At 38.7% G+C, this 19,677-nt stretch overlaps 1 pseudogene; it reads right to left on the reverse strand.

Annotated features, from left to right (window-relative positions):
* Positions 1–18,892: 18,892 nt before the first annotated feature.
* Positions 18,893–19,390, reverse strand: LOC102964630 (annotated as a pseudogene).
* Between the last annotated feature and the right edge of the window lie 287 nt (positions 19,391–19,677).

The raw sequence follows: 19,677 nt of genomic DNA on the forward strand, positions 1-19,677 counted from the left end.
TCTGGATGTCTTCTTTGGAGAAATATCTATTAATATCTTCTGCCCATTTTAAAATTGGATTATTATTATTATTATTTACTTTTGTATGTGTGTTGAGTTGTATGAATTCTTCACATATTTTGGATACTAGCCCTTTATCGGATATGTCATTTGCAAAAATTTCTTCTCCCATTCAGTAGGTTGTCGTTTAGTTTTGTTGGCTGTTTCCTTTGCTAGGCAGAAGCTTTTAATTTTAATGTAGTTCCAATAGTTTATTTTTGCTTCTGTTTCCCTTGCCTTGGTAGACATATCTAGAAAAATGTTGCGGTGGCCAATGTCAGAGAAAATACTGCCTGTGCTGTCTTGTAGGATTTTATAGTTTGAGGCTTCAAATTTATGTCCTCAATCCATTTTGAGTTTATTTTTGTGTAAGGTGTAAGACAGTAGTCCAGTTTCATTCTTTTGCATGTAGCTTTCCATTTTTTCCCAACCCCGTTTGTTGAAAAGACTGTCTTTTTCCCATTATATAGTCTTGCCTCCTTTGTCAAAGATTAATTGACCAGGTGATTGTGGGTTTATTTCTGGGTTTTCTATTCTGTTCTATTGATCTGTGTGTCTATTTTTACGCCAGTACCATAGTGTTTTCTTGTTTTTGTTTTTGTTTTTTTTTTTTGCTGGTATTTTTTTTTTTTTTAATACCAGTGTGGTAAACATGCAGTGTTCTATTAGTTTCAGGTGTACAGTACAGTGACTCAACAGTTCCATACATTACTCACTGCTCATTAAGATAAGTGTACTCTTTCTTAATCTCCTTCACCTGTTTCACCCATCCTCCGCCCACCTCCCTCTGGTAACAATCTGTTTGTTGTCTATAGTTAAGAGTCTGTTTTTTTTTGTTTATCTCTCTCTTTTCACTCCTTTGTTCACTGTTTTTTTTTTCTTAAATTGCACATATAAGTGAACTCATATGGTATTTATCTTTCTCTGGCTTATTTTGCTTAGCATTATACTCTCTAGCTCCATCCATGTTGTTGCAAATGGCAAGATTTCATTCTTTTTAATGGCTGAATAATATTCCATTGTGTGTGTGTGTGTGTGTGTGTGTATACATATATATATATATATATATAGTGTGTATATATATACATATATACGTATTTATATACATTATATATATATATACACACGTATATATGTATATATATATATATATATACCAAGCCTTTTTTTGCTGTTTATCTATGGATGGACACTTGGGCTGCTTCCATAGTTTGGCTAGTATAAATAATGCTGCATTTATACAGTATCCTACTTTGTCTCTTGTTACAGTCCTTGTTTTATTTTATTTTTATTTTTTAAGGATGATTTATTTATTTTTTAAAATGTTTATTTATTTTGAGAGAGATGTGGGGGAAGGAGAGGCAGAGATAGAATCCCAAGCAAGTTCTGCACTGTCAGCACAGAGCCCGACATGAGGCTCAATCTCATGAACCGTGAGATCCTGACCTCAGCCAAAATCAAGAGTTGGATGCTCAACTGACTGAGCCACTCAGGTGTCCCTACCCTGACTTTCTTTTGATGTCCACTTGCATGATGAATGTTTCTCCATCCCCTCACTTTCAGTCTGTATGTGTGTTTAGGTCTGAAATGAATCTTCTGTAGGCAGCATATAGATGGGTCTTGTTTTTTTATCCATTCCATTACCCCATGTCTTTTGATTGGAGTGTTTAGTACATTTACTTTCAGAGTAATTATTGATAAGTATGTATTTATTGCCATTTTATTACTTGTTTTGTGGTTTTTGTAGTTCTCTGATTCTTCTCTTGCTCTCTTTCATGGTTTGCTGGTTTTCTTTATTGATATACTTAGATTCCTTTCTCTTTATTTTTGCATATTTATTACTGGTTTTTGATCTGTGGCTACCATTAGGTTTGTGTATAATATCTGCTGCATATAGCAGTCTATATTAAATCGATAGTCACACAAGTTTGAGCCCATTCTTTATTCCTCTCCCCTCTAGATTTCTGGTATATGGTGTGATACTTTACATCCTTTTATTTTGTGAATCCCTTGACTGGTTTTTACAGATATACTTATTTCTAATGCTTTTGTGCTTCATATTTTTAAAACTCTTACTTATGATCTTTCCTTTCTATTCAAAGAATCCCTTTAGGGATGTTTTAGTGGTCGTGAACTCCTTTAGCTTTTGTTTGTCTGGGGTACTCTATCTCTCCTATTCTGAATGATAGCTTTGCTGGATAGAGTATTCTTGGCTGCAGATTTTTTCCTTTCAATACTTTGAATATATCATGCTACTCTCTTATGGCCTACAAAATTTCTGCTGAAAAATGCAGATAGTCTTATGGTATTTCCCTTTGTATCTAACTGTCTCCTTTTTCTTTTGCTGTTTTTAGAATTCTCTATTATTACTTTTGGCCATTTCAATTACTATGTGTCTTGGTGTGGACCTCCTTGGGTTGATTTTGGACCTGGATATTGGTTTCTGTCCCCAGATTAGGGAAGTTTTCAGCTAATATTTCTTTAAATAAATTTTCTTCCCCCTTTCTCTCTCTTCTTCTGGGATCCCTATACTGTGAATTTTATTATGTTTGGTGATGTTGTTGAATTCCTTGTATATTTTCATTCATTCATTATTATTATTTCTCTCTCCTGTTCAGCTTGATTGCTTTCCATTACTCTGTCCTCTTGGTCACTGATCCATTCTTCTGCTTCTTCTAGCCTACTATTTGTTCCATCTAGTGTATTTTTAAATTTCAGTTATTGTGTTTTTCAGCTCTGATTGTTTTTATTTCTTTCTCTCTGTTTTTAAATTTATTTCTTTTATGAGAGAGAGTGAGAGCGGGTGTGCAGGAGTGGGGGAGGGGGACAGAGGGAGAGAGAGAGAAGGAGAGAGAGAGAGGGAGAATATTAAGCAGGCTCCTTGCTCAGTGTGAAGCCAGACACAGGGCTTGATCCCATGACCCTGGGATCATGCCCTGAGCCGAAATCAAGAGTTGGATGCTCAACTGACAGTGCACCCAGGTGCACAAATTTCTTTGTTAAGTGTATCACTGAGGTCCTCCACTATTTTCTCTAGTCCAATGAGTATCTTCATAAACTTTAAATTCTCTATCAGGCATATTATCGCTGTTTTGCTTAGGTCTCTTGCTGTGGTTTTGTCCTGTCCTTTCATTTGGGACATATTCCTCTGTCTCCTCATTTTGTCTGTCCATGTCTGTTTCTCTGTGTTAGGAAAGTCAAGTATGTCTCCTGCTCTTGCAAGTCGTGGCCTTGTGAAGAAGAGGTCCTGTAGTGCCCTGCAGTGCAGTGTCCCCTGTTTACCAGATACTGGCCCTTTAAGGGTGTCTCCTGTGTGAGTTGCGTGTACCCTGCTGTTGTGGCTGAGCCATTTTTGGCTTTAGACCAGTTGTCTGCAATGGCTCTCTTTACCTTTGTGGGAAGTGTTTAGTCCCTGGACTGTTAGTGGACCAGTCTGGGGCTGCATTTGCCAGATATGCAGTAGCACCAAACTGCAGGATGATTTCCCTGTGTTGTCCCAAGAAGCTTTTGTTGGTGAGCGGGGCCTGTAGTCAGGCCCCAACCCCATTGCTGGTGCCTCAGTTGGACTGATGTGTGTGGTTATCTTCCTCTCTCTGCAGCGCTGCAGTCACTTTAGAGTGGTGCTGGCCACTGTCAGGGCTACGTGCACACTGCCAGACTTGGAGCACTGTTTCAGATTGGCCCTGGCCAAGGGTAAATTGGAGGTGGCAGGCCCACAGGAGAATGTAGGGGTAGGGAGCATGGGGCCAGTAAAACCCATACTGGTCCACTGTGGGAGAGGAACCTGCAGCTGCTGGGGACAGAGGCAGGCTGAATTGGAGGGCAAGGAAGTGCATGGGGGCAGGATGTGTGGTGTTAGCAAGATTTGTGTGGGCCTGCTTGTGGGAGGAGACCTGGAATGAAGGCCTGGCTGGAGGGGGCATATCAGAGAATGTGGGGGTGGGGGTACTGTTAGCAAGTTAGGTGGAGAGTGTTGGTACTGTGCTGGTTCCAGCAGGTGTCCCTGTGTCTAGGCTGGGGAGCAGGGGAGGGAATTGGTACCCACCAGTTTATTTGTTCCTGAAGAAGTATCCCAACCACACCTGCCCCTCCAGCACTGGCTGAGATTAGTAAACGAATCCCCACCCATATGCCCCAGGTGTTTTTCGAACTGCCGTTTCTATGCTGTGTCTCTGTGGGTTGGTTTGTTATACCATCTCTTTAAGGTCAAGGACTCAGTTTCCTCTTACCCTCCAGCTCTCCCAGAGTCCAGCCCACTGATTCTTAAAATTCCGGGTGGTTAACCTCATTGATGGTAAGAATTCGTGAAATTTGGCCCCTCTGGTTTTCAAAGCCAAATGTTATGGGCATTTGTCTTTCCTGTGCAGGTCCCCCATGCATGGCTGCCTGGTGTGAGGGTCTGTTTATTTCCCCTCTTGGTGCTTGCTGGTCCCTCTCTCCCATGGACAGTCCTGTGCTCTGTTCAGCTCCTGACCACATCTCAGCCTTTTCCTATACTCTCTGATATGCCCTTCTCTACATTTAGTGGTGGCGAGTCTGTTCTGCCAGTTTTCAGGGTTATTTACACTAATGTGGGTGTTACCTAGTTGTATCCACAGGATGAGGTGAGCCTAGTGTCTTCTTACTTCACCATCTTCCCCTATAAGACTTTATTCTTTTTATTTATTCATTCATTCATTCATTCATTCATTTATTTTTTAATTTACATGCAAAGTAGTTAGCATATAGTACAACAATGATTTCAGGAGCAGATTCTTTAGTGCCCCTTACCCATTTAGCCCATCCCCCCTCCCACAACCCCTCCAGTAACCCTCTGTTTGTTCTCCATATTTAAGAGTCCCTTATGTTTTGTCCCCCTCCCTGTTTTTATATTATTTTTGCTTCCTTTCCCTTGTGTTCATCTGTCTTGTATCTTAAATTCCTCATATGAGAGAAGTCATATAATATTTGTCTTTCTCTGACTAATTTTGCTTAGCATAATACCCTCTAGTTCCTTCCATGTAGTTGCAAATGGCAAGATTCCATTCTTTTTGATTGTTGAGTAATATTCTAGTGTGTGTGTGTGTGTGTGTGTGTGTGTGTGTGTGTGTGTGTGTACCACATCTGTATCCATTTATCTGTCGATAAATTTGGGCTCTTTCCATACTTTGGCTATTGTTGATAGTGATGCTATAAATACTGGGGTGCATGTGCCCCTTGGAAACAGCACACCTGTATCCCTTGGATAAATACCTAGTAGTGCAATTGCTGGGTTGTAGGGTAGTTCTATTTTTAATTTTTTGAGGAACCTCCATACTATCTTCCAGAGGGGCTGCACTAGCTTGCATTCCCACCAAAAATGCAAAAGAGATCCTCTTTCTCTGCATCCTCGCCAACATCTGTTGTTGCCTGAGTTGTTAATGTTAGCCATTCTGCAGGTGTGAGGTGGTATCTCATGGTGGTTTTGATTTGTATTTCCCTGATGATGAGTGATATTGAACATTTTTTCATGTGTCGGTTGGCCATCTGCATGTTTTCTTCGGAGAAGTTGTAAGACTTTATTCTTAATTTATTATTATTTTTAAAGTTTATTTATTGTGTGTGTGTGTGTGTGTGTGGGTGGGTGAGTGAGAGAGAGAGAGAGAGAGAGAGAGGAAGAGAGAGAGAGACAATCTCAATCAGACTCTGATGTGGGGCTCGAGCCCACAAACCATGAGATCGTGACCTGAGCCAAAATCAGGAGTTGAACACTTAACTGACTAAGACACCCAGGCACCCCTTGGGCTTTATTCTTTAAAGCTGTATCGATATGGATACAGCTGTATAATTTCTCACATTTGCTTTAAGACTTGCCCCTTACAAATAAGCTTTATATTTTTAAGAAAAATGCAAGCAATCACCAAATAGCTCTTGTATATGGGTGTTGTACTAGGTGGAGAGTGTTAGGAGCATATAGGAATTAATTAATTTTGTATCATGATTTTCCTTAATTGTTACCCATAGCTCAAGATGCCTTGGTATCCAAATGATTCTTACAAAAATTTTAATACAGAGTGAGCTTGGAACCTCCTAGGATATTGTGAATTATTGTTAGTGGAACCTTATTAAAAATCATACAAAAATTATTGCTTGTGGAAAGAAGATATTGAAACTAAAATCTCAGTATAGCAAAAACTTTCTACTAGACTCTTCTTGCTCCATGAACCTTCAGTAGAACAAAATTTTCCTATATCTCAAATTATGTATGTATGTCATAACTGAGTAGTAAAATTCTTTCTATATTCTGGCACAATTCATTTATCAGAATGTGTTTTGTAAACATTTGCTCCCATCCTGTGCCTCGTTTTTCATTGCAGTCTTTTTTAAAAAAATATAATTTATTGTTGAGGCACCTGGGTGGCTCAGTCAGTTCAGCGTCTGACTTCAGCCCAGATCATGATCTCCCTGCCCATGAGTTCAGGCCCCGCTTCGGGCTCTGTGTTGACAGCTCAGAGCCTGAAGCCTGTTTCAGGTTCTGTGTCTCACTCTCTCTCTGCCTGTCCCCTGCTCACGCTCTGTCTCTCTGTCTCTGAAAAATGAATAAACCTTAAAAAAAAATAAAAAATAAATCTTTGTCAAGTTAGCTAACATACAGTGTATATAGTGTTCATTGCATTCTTTGATTTTACAGCCTAAATATATGGTTTATTGCAAATAGAATCTGAAGAGCATGATATTGGCATTTGTTTTTAAAATGTTTTATTATGGAAATGTAAAATATACATGAATTTAGAGAGAATACAGTAACTTTGCCCTTAAATGTACAGTCTGATGTGTTTTGACAAATGTGTAATCATATAATACATTTAAGGTATGGAAAGTTTCCAGCATTTTCTTTGTGCTTTTTATAAGTCAGTCCTCCCCCACTCCCCGCACTAGAGCTCTGTCAACTGATTTCTATTCTGTGATTTTGCTTTTTCCACAATGTTATATAAATGGAATCGAACAGTATGTATCCTTGTAGTCTGGCTTCGTTCACTTGGCATAACACTTTTGAGAACCATTCATGTATCCAAAGTTTATTCCTTTTTATTATTGAGAAGTATTCCATTTCATGGATGTAGGACAATTTATTTATCCATTGCATAGTTGATAGATGTTTGGATTGTGTCTAGATTTTTGGCAATTATGAATAAAGCTTCTATAGAGATTTGCATAATGGTGTTTGTGTGGATATAAGTTTTCATTTTTGTTAGGTACATACCTTGGGTTCATATTACTGTTGGGTCATATGTTAAGTGTATGTTTAACTTTATTAGAAAATGTCAAATTGTTTTCTAAAGTGGCTGTACCATTTTGTATTTTCACCAATAATATATGAGAGTTCTGATCCCTCCACTCTGTTGCCGGTACTTGGTATTGTTAATTATTTCTAAAATTAAGTTTTAGCTCATGTAATAGGTATAAAGTGGTATCTTATGGTAGTTTTAATTTGTATTTCCCTAATTACTAATGACAGTGAGCATTTCTCCCAAATACTTATTTACCACCTGTATTTCTACTTTGGTGAAGTATATGTTTTTGTCCTCTCCCCTTTTTAAAAATTGGATTGTTTGATTTTTTAATAATTAAATTCTAAGAATTCTTTATACATTCTGAACACAGTTCTTTTATCACACATGTGTTTTGCAATTATTTCTTCCACTCCATGGTTCATTTTTGCCTTGTCTTTATTTTTTTTTAAGTTTATGTATTTATTTATTTATTTAGAGAGAGAGAGAGAGGGAGAGAAGGAGGAAGAGAGAGAGAGAGAGAGAGAGAGAGAGAGAGAGAGAGAGAGAGAATTCCAAGCAGGCTCTTCACTGGCAGCGCAGAGCTCCATACTGGGCTCAACTCATGATCCGTGAGATTATGAGCTGAGATGAAATCAAGAGTTGGGGGCTTACCTGACTGAGCTACCTGGGTGGTGCCATTTTTGCCTTGTCTTATAAAGTATCTTTTGAGGAGCAGAAGTTTTCAATTATGACACAAGCCAATTTATCATTTATAAAAATGGATTGTACATTTGGTGTCATATCTAAGAAATCTTTTCCTAATCTAAAGTCACATTTTTCTCCTATGTTTCCTTCTGAAAGTTTTATAATTTTAGGCTTACATTTAGGTCTGTGATCTATTTTAAGTTTCCTTTTGTATATGGTGTGAAGTAAGGGTCAAGGTTTATTTATGTGTTTTTTTGCAAATGGAAAACCCAATTAATTGTTTCAGCATTTTTTGTTAAAAAATAATTTACCCATTAAACTGCCTTGGCACCTTTATTGAAAGTCAATTGACTATGTATTTGTGAGCCTGTTTCTGGACTCTGTTGTGCTCCATTTTGCCAATGGCACACTGTCGTGATTACTGTGGCTTGATAGTTAAGTCTCGAGGTCAGATAGTTTGACTCTTGTAACTCAATTTTTATTAAAATTTTTTTTTCTAACGTTTATTTATTATTGAGAGACACAGAGAGACAGAGCAGGAGCATGGGAGGGGCAGAGAGAGGAGGAGACACAGAATCCAAAGCCGCTCCAGGCTCTGAGCTGTCAGCACAGAGCCTGACGCGGGGCTCGAACTCACAAACTGAGAGATCATGACCTAAGCCGAAGTTGGACGCTTAACCGACTGAGCCACCCATGCGCCCCGCTCAATTTTTATTTTTTAAAAAATTATTTTGGATGTTCCTGCCTTCTTTTATGATTCCATTTTATCTCCACTATTGTTTTACTAATTATCTCTTTTTAAAAATAGTGGTTTCCCATGGCACATGGGTGGCTTGGTCAGTTGAGCGTCTGACTTCAGCTCAGGTCATGATCTCGGGGTTCGTGGGTTCAAGCCCCACATTGGGCTCTCTGCTGTCAGTGGAGAGCCTGCTTGGGATCTTCTGTTCCCCTCTCTGCCCCTCCCCCACTTGCACTCTCTCAAAAATAAAGAAAACATTAAAAAATAGTGGTTTCCCTATGATTTACAATATGCATCTAACAGTCCATAAACTTATAAACAGTTAGTAAACTATCACCAAATAATTTAGTGTAATTCAGTTAAAAGAAACTTTTAACAGTAAACTTTATTTCTTCTCTCCCCTACTGTGTGCTCTTAATGTAATACATTTTACTTCTACAATGTTATAAGAAAATTATGTTTCTGTTTTTTTTATTTTTTATTTTTAGCAGTTTGATTATTAAGAGGCTAGTTGTGGGTATATGTAGTATTATTCACCCTGCTTGAAGTTCTCTGGGTTTATTGTATGGGTCATTTGTTTTCCTTCATTATTTTTGGAAAAATTTTGGCCATTATCTTTTTATTATTATTTTTTAAATGTTTATTTATTTTTGAGAGGGGGGAGGGGCAGAGAGAAAGGGGGACAGAGGATCAGAAGTGGGCTCTGTGCTGACAGCTGTGAGCCCAATGTAGGGCTTGAACTCATGAACCATGAGATCATGACTTGAGCTGAAGTCTGATGCTCAATTGACTGAGCCACCCAAGGCCCTTGGCCATTGTCTTTCAAAGAACTTTTAATTTTGAAATGATTTTAGATTCACAAGAAGTTGCAAAATGTAGTGTGTTTTCGTGTATCCTCCACACAACTTCCTCCAATGGTAATTGCATAATCATAGAATTTACAAAAATCTGGAAATGGACATTGGTATAATATTCTTAACTAAGCTACAGATATTATTTAGGCTCTTCCAATTTTATACTTTTTTTGGTGTATATTTTCTATGGCATTTTATGGCACGTATAGATTTGTGTAACTAACATGACAATCAGATTACAGAACTGTTTCACCAGCAGAAATAAGCTTCTTCATACTGTCCATTTAGTCATTACCTTTTCACATATTTTTTCCTTCCCTATCCTCTCTCTTTTTCCCTTTTGGGATTCTTAATAAATACATGTTAGAACATTTGATATTGTTCCATGGTTGTTGATTGCTGTGTTTCTCTCTCTCTCTCCCCAGTCTGAATAATTTCTATTGATCTATATTTAAGTTTACTGATTGCTTTTTCCCCCCCAGAACTTTTTGGTCTGCTGATTAATTTATTGAATATATTCTTTGTCTTGGATGCCATGTTTTCAATTTCTATCCTTTCCATTTAACTTTTTCTTATGGTTTTTCATCTCTCTCTGCTGACATTTTATCTATGCACATACTTTTTTTTTTTTTTTACTAGGGCCTTTAACATGTTAGTCATAATTATTTGAAAGTATTTCAACATCTGAGTCATATCTGAGTCTGGTTCTATTAATTGCCCTATTTCTTGACAATAGGCTGTTTTTTTCTTGATTTTATGTTGGTTTTGGTGTTTTTGTATGATTATTGGATATTGTGTATAGGTATACATAGAAGACTCAAGTATATACCATTTTTGCAAGAAAAATGGGTGTGTGTCTTTTTCTCTCAAGCTGTTAGTATGGCGTTGAGTTATACTAGATGGGAGATGAGATAGGTTTAGATTTTGTTGTGGCTCTCATTACCTTCAGTGTACCATTATCTTAAATTCCTCCAGTGGTTGGAAGCTGTTTCTTTGTGCATAGAGTGGAGACTTGGTGGGTTGCAAACAAAAATCAGTGCTTCTTCTCCACCCTTAGCTTTCAGCCATTCTGCACCATCAAGGGGACTCTCTACAAGCCTTTGCTCCTTCCTTAATGGTAGACTGATGTTGCTTATTACTTAGAGTTATACTTGTTTTGGGGTCACTGGAGTGTTCTATGTTCTCCTAGCCTAGCCTTACTCAGCAGACTTTGTGTGTGTGGGACATAGGTTGGTGTTTTCTCATATTCCTGTCCTTCCTCCTATGGCAGCCAAGCTCTGCCTTGTATCTCTGGTTAGTCATGGCGGGGAGTGATTATTATCTGATGATTATCTCTGCACACCCACCCCACTGAGGGGGCTGTCTCCAGTTCTATCCTGTCTCCTAGCTTTCTTATAAGCACTCAGTGGAGGCCTGTGGAAAGTCCTATGAATAAAGGCACATTTCCCTTGTATTTGGACCTGCTACCTATACTACATTGTCGTACTAGCCCACACTTGGCCTTAATGAATAAAAATTTTAGTTGGGTTATTCTTATTTACTTATGTGGCAGACATTTCTCTCTCCTGTGCTCTCCCAAAGGTGGAAAAGTATATGCTTCCTATTTCCCTTTGAGGTTTAGAATTCAGTTTGCTTTGCTTGCTTGCAAACTTAGCTCTCTGTTGGGATACATAAAAGTTCTATTTTTTAGATGATTTTTTTCTATTATCAATGTGGAAGTGACATTCTCTTTTGCTTCTATGTCCTAAGCAGAAGTGAAACTCCCCAACATTTACCTTTAATGCTTCACTCATTCAAGAAATACTATTGAGTCTATATTATGAGCAGAAACTGGGAATACAATGGTGAATAAGAAATAAATGAATATAATTTGGAGATAAAGTTGACAGAACTTGATGTTAGATTGGTTGGAGAGGGTGAGGGAAAGTGAGGCACCAGTTATGACATAAGAGAAGGGAAAGCATGGGGAGTCAGTGAATAAAGAGTAAGAAAACTGGGCTATTGTATTGGTCTGCATGTGTCAAGAGAGTCATAAGGAAGGGTGCTGTAACGGAATGAGCTAGCAATGACTGGTTGTAATCCAAGGAAGTACTATTTGAATTGAGATTTTTGGAGGTGGTGCAGTTTCTGGTATGACAAGGTCTGGAGAGCAGCCATGGGAGTGGGAGGCTGTGGTATTGAGAGAAAAGATCATTAGGGTGAGGAAGATAAGACACTTTGAAGCCAGAGTGTTTATGCTTTACACACATGGGTGTTGAAATCACCATTGATGATCTGAAGAGAGGATAAGAGAGGAAGACTGTAAGTCAGGAGTTAACATCTTTTCAGAACAAGACAATTGAATGGAAGGTTAATGGATAGGGGCAGAGCTGAATGCTCTGGGTGTCAGAGAAGGCTTTTGCAAGAGCAGAGAAGAAATGGCCTGAAAGTGAGGTTTGGGAATAAGGAGAATCCTTCCTTATTAACTGGTGCTGAGGTATGTGGGACTTTGGAGGAAACAGCTGTATACTTTAAGAGGGCTTAAGGGGAAGCATTATCCTCAGAAGCAGGCAGGTTTCAATTAAGGCAAAGAGGTGAAGGGAAAGACTTTGCGAAATGATTGGGGAATCCAGGGAAATCTCAGTTTTTGTGTAATATTGAGTCGATAACTCTTATTAAAGGTAGGAGTACATAACACTTTAAGTGTTACAAACATGTTCGTTCCATGGATTAAAACAGTGCCCCACACTCCAACCCTGTCTCTGACATCTTTGGCTCGGGGGAGTCCAAGAGGCAGAGAGCCAGTCCTGGACCCAGTTCTGTTTCTCCTGAAGCAACGACATTTTGTGCAGTCGCCATTGTGAGCGTTTCTGCACTAAGCCTTTAGTGCATGCCACCCGATGTGGCGACAAGACTCCAACAGCATGGCGGTGACATAGACTCCAGGTTTTACTGCGGCTGCAACAACCAGGTTGCTAATTAGGCCCAATTGTGAGGGTAGTTTTTGTGCTTTGGACACCTGTCCTCTAGGAACTGGACTGAGACCACCAACTCATTTCCCACAGGTCACAGAACAGCTGTCAGATGGTATAATTTGGTCGAGTTCATTTGGAGCTGCTTGCAGAAGCTCTCTGAAGCATTATGCTCTACATAATGTGCATGATTAATGCTTGTTTATTTGGACAATCCTGTGTTGTAACTAAAGTGGTGGCTTATTTTATGCCAGTTATAATATACCACTCCATTCATGGGACTGAGTTCCATTGAGGATATGAAGTAGAGTGATAATGTTCAATCTATTTACTAGGGGACGAACTCATTGCAGCCATTCTGCAAGCTGCTTGCTCCATTTGAGTGATGATTCCATGCTTAACTCTTCTGAGAAAGGGATCTGGGCTCATTTCCATTCTGAAGGGTAGGTGGAAAACATATCTGGAAGCAGCAGTTATTTTGACAGCAGGGATGTCTTAGTCTAACTGCCTTCTCTAGGAGGATAATGCAACATGTTTTCTGTCCTTAGAGGAAAGTCTTGCTGTCTTATCAACCTTGGATCTTATTGCCAGCCAAGCACACTTTGGCAGTGTTAGAAATCTTTGCCTTGTATATTCTAGAGGCTGTGCTATCTTCTCCCATGTCCCTGACATATATACACAAGCTTCCCCCCGCCCCCCAACGAGAAAGGGCACTTTCCTGGAAATCCTAATGCAATTTTGGCCTCTGCCTCTAATTGGGTGTGGTCTTGGGCAGGTCACCTAGGCACTTTATTTTGCCTTTTGCAAAATGTTGGATGGAGCTGGTTAGGTAGTCTCTTGGGTCCCTCTCACTGCACCATCCTGTGGCCCTGTGATTCTATTTAGTTAGTTGTACTTTAGTAGTTAGTGATTGTATTTAGTTACACGGCACCAACTTTATGGAAGTTGGTGCTAACTGAATCTTTCCTTCTGATGTCTTATTATATTAGAGTGCTTCCTGGGTGCCAGGTCCCCAGGCACACGATGGTTCAGAGGGAGGGAGACAGGTACATTTATGTTATTTGCAGACTTTTTAAAAAAAAAATTTTTTTTAAACGTTTATTTATTTTTGAGACAGAGAGAGACAGAGCATGAACGGGGGAGGGTCACAGAGAGAGGGAGACACAGAATCTGAAACAGGCTCCAGGCTCTGAGCAGTCAGCACAGAGCCCGACGCGGGGCTCGAACCCACAAGCTGTGAGATCATGACCTGAGCCGAAGTCGGACGCTTAACCGACTGCGCCACCCAGGCGCCCCGACAGACTTTTTATCTGAAACATACTTAGGCAAAAATATGCAGAATGGCTGCAATGTTTTTGTCCTATTTTGTCTTCACTTTGTGTGCCTCTTCCAGCCTGTATTACCTTCCTCTTTTAACTTTCTGCTTTCGTCTCTTTTCAGGAAAGAAGCTGGTATTAATTAGTTAAATAATAGTGAGAGTTTGCGTTGATGTGTTTCTTCTCCTAGGGATGTGTATCTGCATGTATAAATGTTGTATACGCACATCTGCAATGTATTGAATGCTGAGCCACTTCCATTTGTAATCTCACTCAGTGGGTGTAACAATATTGGGAAGGAAGTACTATTATCTTCATTTTATAAACATAGAAACTGAAGTGTAGTTTCAGAGCTGAATTCTGTCTGGCACATGAATTTAATGGTGGACAGAAAGACTTTGTTAATGGGGCTTTAGACTGTACCCAGCATATAGTGCTTGGGATACTTTTGACTTATGAGTCTCTTTCACAGTCACTTGTAATCTGCTAAGTCCCCTTAAGAACTTTTAAGATTGTAAGAACTTAAAAATTGTTTTGTTATTTTTGCATGGATATTCTACAGAAATGGTTTTAAGTAAAATGTTTTAGTTTAGAAAATTGTATTATTCAACATTAGATTATAAAGTTTATTTAAAATTCAATCCTGGGGTTCCAGGGTGGCTCAGTTGGTTAAGCGTCCAACTCTTGATTTCTGCTAAGGTCATGATCTCATGGTTTGTGGGATTGAGCCCCCCCTGCCAGGCTCTGCACTGACAACGTGGAACATGCTTGGGATTCTCTCTCTCTCTCTCTCTCTCTCTCTCTCTCTCTGCCTCTCCCCTGCTTGCACACACACCCTCTCTCTCTCAAAATAAATAAATAAATAAATAAATAAATAAATAAAGACTTAAAAAAGTTTAGTCCTAGTGATTCTATTTATGATAAGGAAAATGTTGACATCTTTCTTTGTTATATGTGATGCATGGGAATAAATTTACTTTAAATTAATTATGTGACAAAAGATGATTTATTGACAATTTAGTCAATGACATATTAGTTTTCATTTAAGGTACTTAAATGGATTTACTTGGATTTAAAAATCTAATTCTATATTAAAGCATCTAATTCTACACTAGAGCATCTACTTTATGACTATTATAATTCTTGTATTTTGGACTTAAGATCATTTAGCTTATTTTTTACAATTTGCATTTTATTTCTGAGAAACAAAATAAGAGAGAATGCTTTAGGCTGCTTCCTGCAGGCTTTGCAATTCAAAGAGCACATTTATAGTGTGGTTAGTCTTTATTTCCAACAAATGCAAAGATAATTAAAACATTTTTAAAAAAATCTTTATTCTTGAGAGAGAGACAGGGTGTGAGCAGGGGAGGAGCACAGAGAGAGGGCGACACAGAATCTGAAATCTAAAGCAGGTTTCAGGCTCTGAGCTGTCAGCACAGAGCCTGATGTGGGGCTTGAACCCACGAACCACGAGATCATGACCGGAGCTGAAGTCGAACGCTCAAATGACTGAGCCACCCAGGCACCCCAAAGATAATTTGATAGTTAATATATTACATGCTTTTGACATAATTAAAAATTTTTTAGAACCATCCTGATGTGGTTTGTAGGACTTATGAACAGGTAGGTACAACATAGTAGGTAAAAATCATCTTTGTACAATTTCATTGCATTCTTATAATTCTTATATCAACTTGTTTTCAATGGCAGTATCACTTACGCTTCTTGTTTCTAACGACTGGTCTTTATTTGTAAATGAAATAATATGTGATGAAGAATAAAAGCATCTAAAATGGTATAATAGTTAAAACCTCAAGGTAGTGATTAGTGTTTAGCTAAATGATAAATGACTTGAGTAGCTAGGGCTTTAGCAAAAATGTGCACTATCAATCTTGTTCATTTGATGCATATTCACAGGCTGTCAAACCATTCTGTTTTGTTGGAGAAATGATTTATATTAATATTTCATGTATTAGTATTTTGATCAATAAAAGCAACTGATGCTATTATTGCTTTTAAACACTAAGAGCTTGAAAAATGTCAGTTGGGAAGCGCAGCTCTATTTGGCCATGTATTTTACTCGTGTAGTTTAGAGGTGGATCTGCTGTGTAGGCAGATGCAAGATGAAAATCTGGATAGAGGCATGGAGATTTTCCCCACTTTACAATTTTATTCTTCTCTTCCTCTTTCTTTATTGGCTTACATGCACCCCGCCCCCCCCCCCCCCCCCCTTCCCAGGGCAGTCAGGAGGAGACTAGTGAGGCAGGGCCAAGTGTAGTCAAAGCCTCTTTTCCTTTCACCCAGGCTGTACCCTGCTGCCCCACCTGCCCACTGGCCTGGCTTCTCAGGCAGTGATTCTGCATGTCCTCTCCCAAAGGCCTCTTTCTGCTTTCCTGGATGGGAACCAAGCAATCAGGTAAACCGATCCTAAAGAATGTGCTCATAATTGTGAAATGTTAACAAGAGGGCAAAGGTCTTTGATGCATGTTTTCAGAGAACAATATTTTAATTGAGAACAATGTCTTCAAAGGTAAGAGCTGCATATTTATGGCAGTACCATCCCCAAACCACCATGAGAGGATTTTCTACTCTGGTCCTCCTCTGGTCCAGCTCCTCCTTACAGAATAAGAAATATCTGGGGGCCAAGGAGAGATGACCTTACAGAAATTCCCTGTCCAAACAGCCTGGTCCTTTTTCTAAGGTATGTGCAGGCCTTCACTCTGGGTTCGTTTTCCCAAGGGTGGACCCTCCTATTACTTGGCTCACAGGGAAGCCCGGCTACTGTTTGAGGTGATGGAGGGCAGAGCCTGGACTTACTGGTTGGAATGAACAATGTATGTATAAGACCTGCCTGGGAATGATAAGGAGAAGTGGAAAGAGAGGAGGGTGGCCTGTGGCTGGAGGTCACCTCTCCTTTTTGTACCATGTTCTGGTGCAGAGCTCAGAGGAGTCTGACCATCCTAGATTTGAACATGGCCTTCCAGGTTGTTTTGATGTCACATTTAGCCAGGTGGGGCTATAGAACATATTTCATTTAATAATGTTTTATTATGATTTAAAGATTTTAAATATTTGGATGTGTAGTGGTTAGCCTCTATTTGTACTATTTGTACTGTATTTGTACTTACCTTCTGGCCCTACAATGTTAGGGGTGAGCCTGTCTGTAGAGAAAGGGAAAAGGCCAATCACTGTGGTATTCCTCAAATGTCACCATCTCTAGTCTGCCCAGGTAGAGGATAGATTCCTTTCTGCACATACAGAAAGCAACTCAACACACTGGCCTGGGTCAGGACAATGGTCACAGGGAATCTTTGGTAAGAACTGGAGAACTATTTGAAGGAGAATGATGAATCTCCTTTGTTGCTCTTTGAGGAAATAAATGGGTTTCAACTAAGAGTAAATAAGCCGATTTTGATACCTTAAAAAAAATCTCATTCATTTGCAAAAAGTATCATGTCAGTTCTGCAACAATTGCAATGTATATTCATTTTATTACATTTCTTTGATTTTCATGGTATAGTTTCTTGAAATCATTTTGTGGCTGTGCTTTTGAGCATGTTAACTATTAAATGAAACTTGAATAGATGTGGTTTTTCATGAGCTAAAAAAAAGTTATAGTTTCACTCTAGATATTAAATGGTCTCATTTCAAAAATTTGATGCAACACATTGTATAAAAACCATAAAAATGTTAAATTCTTTTGACTCAGTAAGTCTCACATCCAAATATATGTGTATATATTTGTACATTATTCCATTATATATATATATACACACACGTATATATGTGTGTATATATATGTGTGTGTGTGTATATGTATATGTATGTGTGTATATATGTGTGTGTATATATATGTATGTGTGTGTGTGTGTGTGTGTGTATATATACATATATATATATGTATATATATTTATATAAAATGGAATATTACTCAGCCATAAAGAAGAATAAAATCCTGTCATTTGCAACAACATGGATGGAGCTGGACAGTATAATGCTAGGGGCACCTGGTGTGTGTGTGTATGTGAGCAGGGGAGGGGCAGAGAGACAGGGAGAGAGAGAATCTGAAGCAGGAATAACCACCCTATTATTCATCCATCTACCCTCTACCTACATGATTTTGTTGCTGTTTTGTTCTCTTTTGTTGCCTTTGCTTTGTTTGCTAATGCTTAAAAATTGGGGTGCCTGGGTGGCTTAGTCAGTTAAGCATCCAACTCTTGGTTTCAGCTCAGGTTATGATCTCACAGTTTGTGAATTCAAGCCTCATGTTGGGTTCTGTGCTGACAGGGCAGAGCCTGTTTGGGATGTCTCTCTCCCTCTCTCTCTGCCCCTCCATGGCTTGCTTTCTGTCTCTCTCTCTCAAAAAATAAATAAATAAACATAAAAAAATTAAAAATGTCTCTTCACTCTCATAGGCCTTCAGATAGAGTGGAGGTAAACATATATTCCAATCTCCACCTTTATTCAAAAGCCTGTATTTTTTTTTCTTTCATTATTTAAAAATTTTTTTGATATACGATGTTTTAATTTTATGTGTTTTATATTTGTATCTTTAAAACTAATTTAATTTTTTTTCATTTTAAACAAGTTTATTTAAACAACAAGACGCTTGACTTGAAGGGAAAACTAACTAGGATTCATTTCTTTTAGACTAATTTTTCCCTACTTAAAGACAGATTGCCCTATATGTAACAGCTATGTACAAAAACTTGTAAAATTGTCCTTTGTTTTACAATGATAAATGAAAAACATTAAAATTCTCCAATCAAACAAGGTATGCAAGGATTTTTATGTTGTTCTTTTTTTGTTAAACAGTGAGAGCAAAATAACTTACTGGAATATAAACATAAGAGCTGAAAGAGCATGCCACTAATGGAGAAAGGGGGTATTTTCACAGAACCAGTATTTTTCCCCATCCCATCTCCATTTGATGTCGATCAAAACATACCATTGGCCATTTAGTTAAAAAAATGCAAAATGCTTGTGCACCTACACAGTTACTTTATGTACAATAAATAAGGGCATGGGGAAGGGGAAAATGAAAGAATAGAGAAAACTATACTGTAATAGTCAGGATGGAACCAAATTGCGGTTTTCTAATTGAGAATGTCTTCTTGGTCTGGAGGAACAGAGTTCTGGAGTAAAGTAGCAAGTTCCCTTTTTCGTAAACACCTCCTGTCTGCTGCTGGAACACATCAATTGTATCTTCATCCTCCAACATCAACTGTGCAGGTGTGTCTGTTTCATTGATCGGCTGCCCATCAAATCGGAATCTGATCTGCCTCATTGACAAACACTGTCGTTCACACTAGGCTTTCATTAGTTTACTAAGTGGTGTATGCCTCTTAATCTTAAACTGCTCCACAGAACCATCCTGCCCTGCCACCTTCTAATTAATATGATCGTTGTTCTCAGTCTTGACTCCTTCCTTGGGCTTTTCGTTGGCCACGGCGAGCGCCAGAGTCTCCTCAGCTGCCGCTTCACAAGAGAGGTACCAGGTCTGCACCGAACGACCACACAAGCAGCACCAGGAGCGGCCTAAAACTAATTTCATTTGTAATGGATAGTGTGGCTGTACTTCAAAATTCAGGATACAACAAGATACGTGTTGAAAATCTTCCCTGACCTTCAATTCTCATCCATGGAGCCACCTAGCATTACTGTTCTTGAGTACCCTCCCTTGCAGAAACATTCTTTTCTTATGTAAGCAACTGGCTATGTTTTATATATTAAATTCATCTTTTTGAAAAACATTTAAATAAATTCAAGTTAGTCAACATACAGTATAGTATTGGTTTCAGGATTAGAACCCAGTAATTCATCACTTACATATAAGCCAGT

Source organism: Panthera tigris, chromosome B2, assembly GCF_018350195.1.
Source record: "Panthera tigris isolate Pti1 chromosome B2, P.tigris_Pti1_mat1.1, whole genome shotgun sequence".
In the NCBI taxonomy this organism is placed as follows: Eukaryota; Metazoa; Chordata; class Mammalia; order Carnivora; family Felidae; genus Panthera; species Panthera tigris.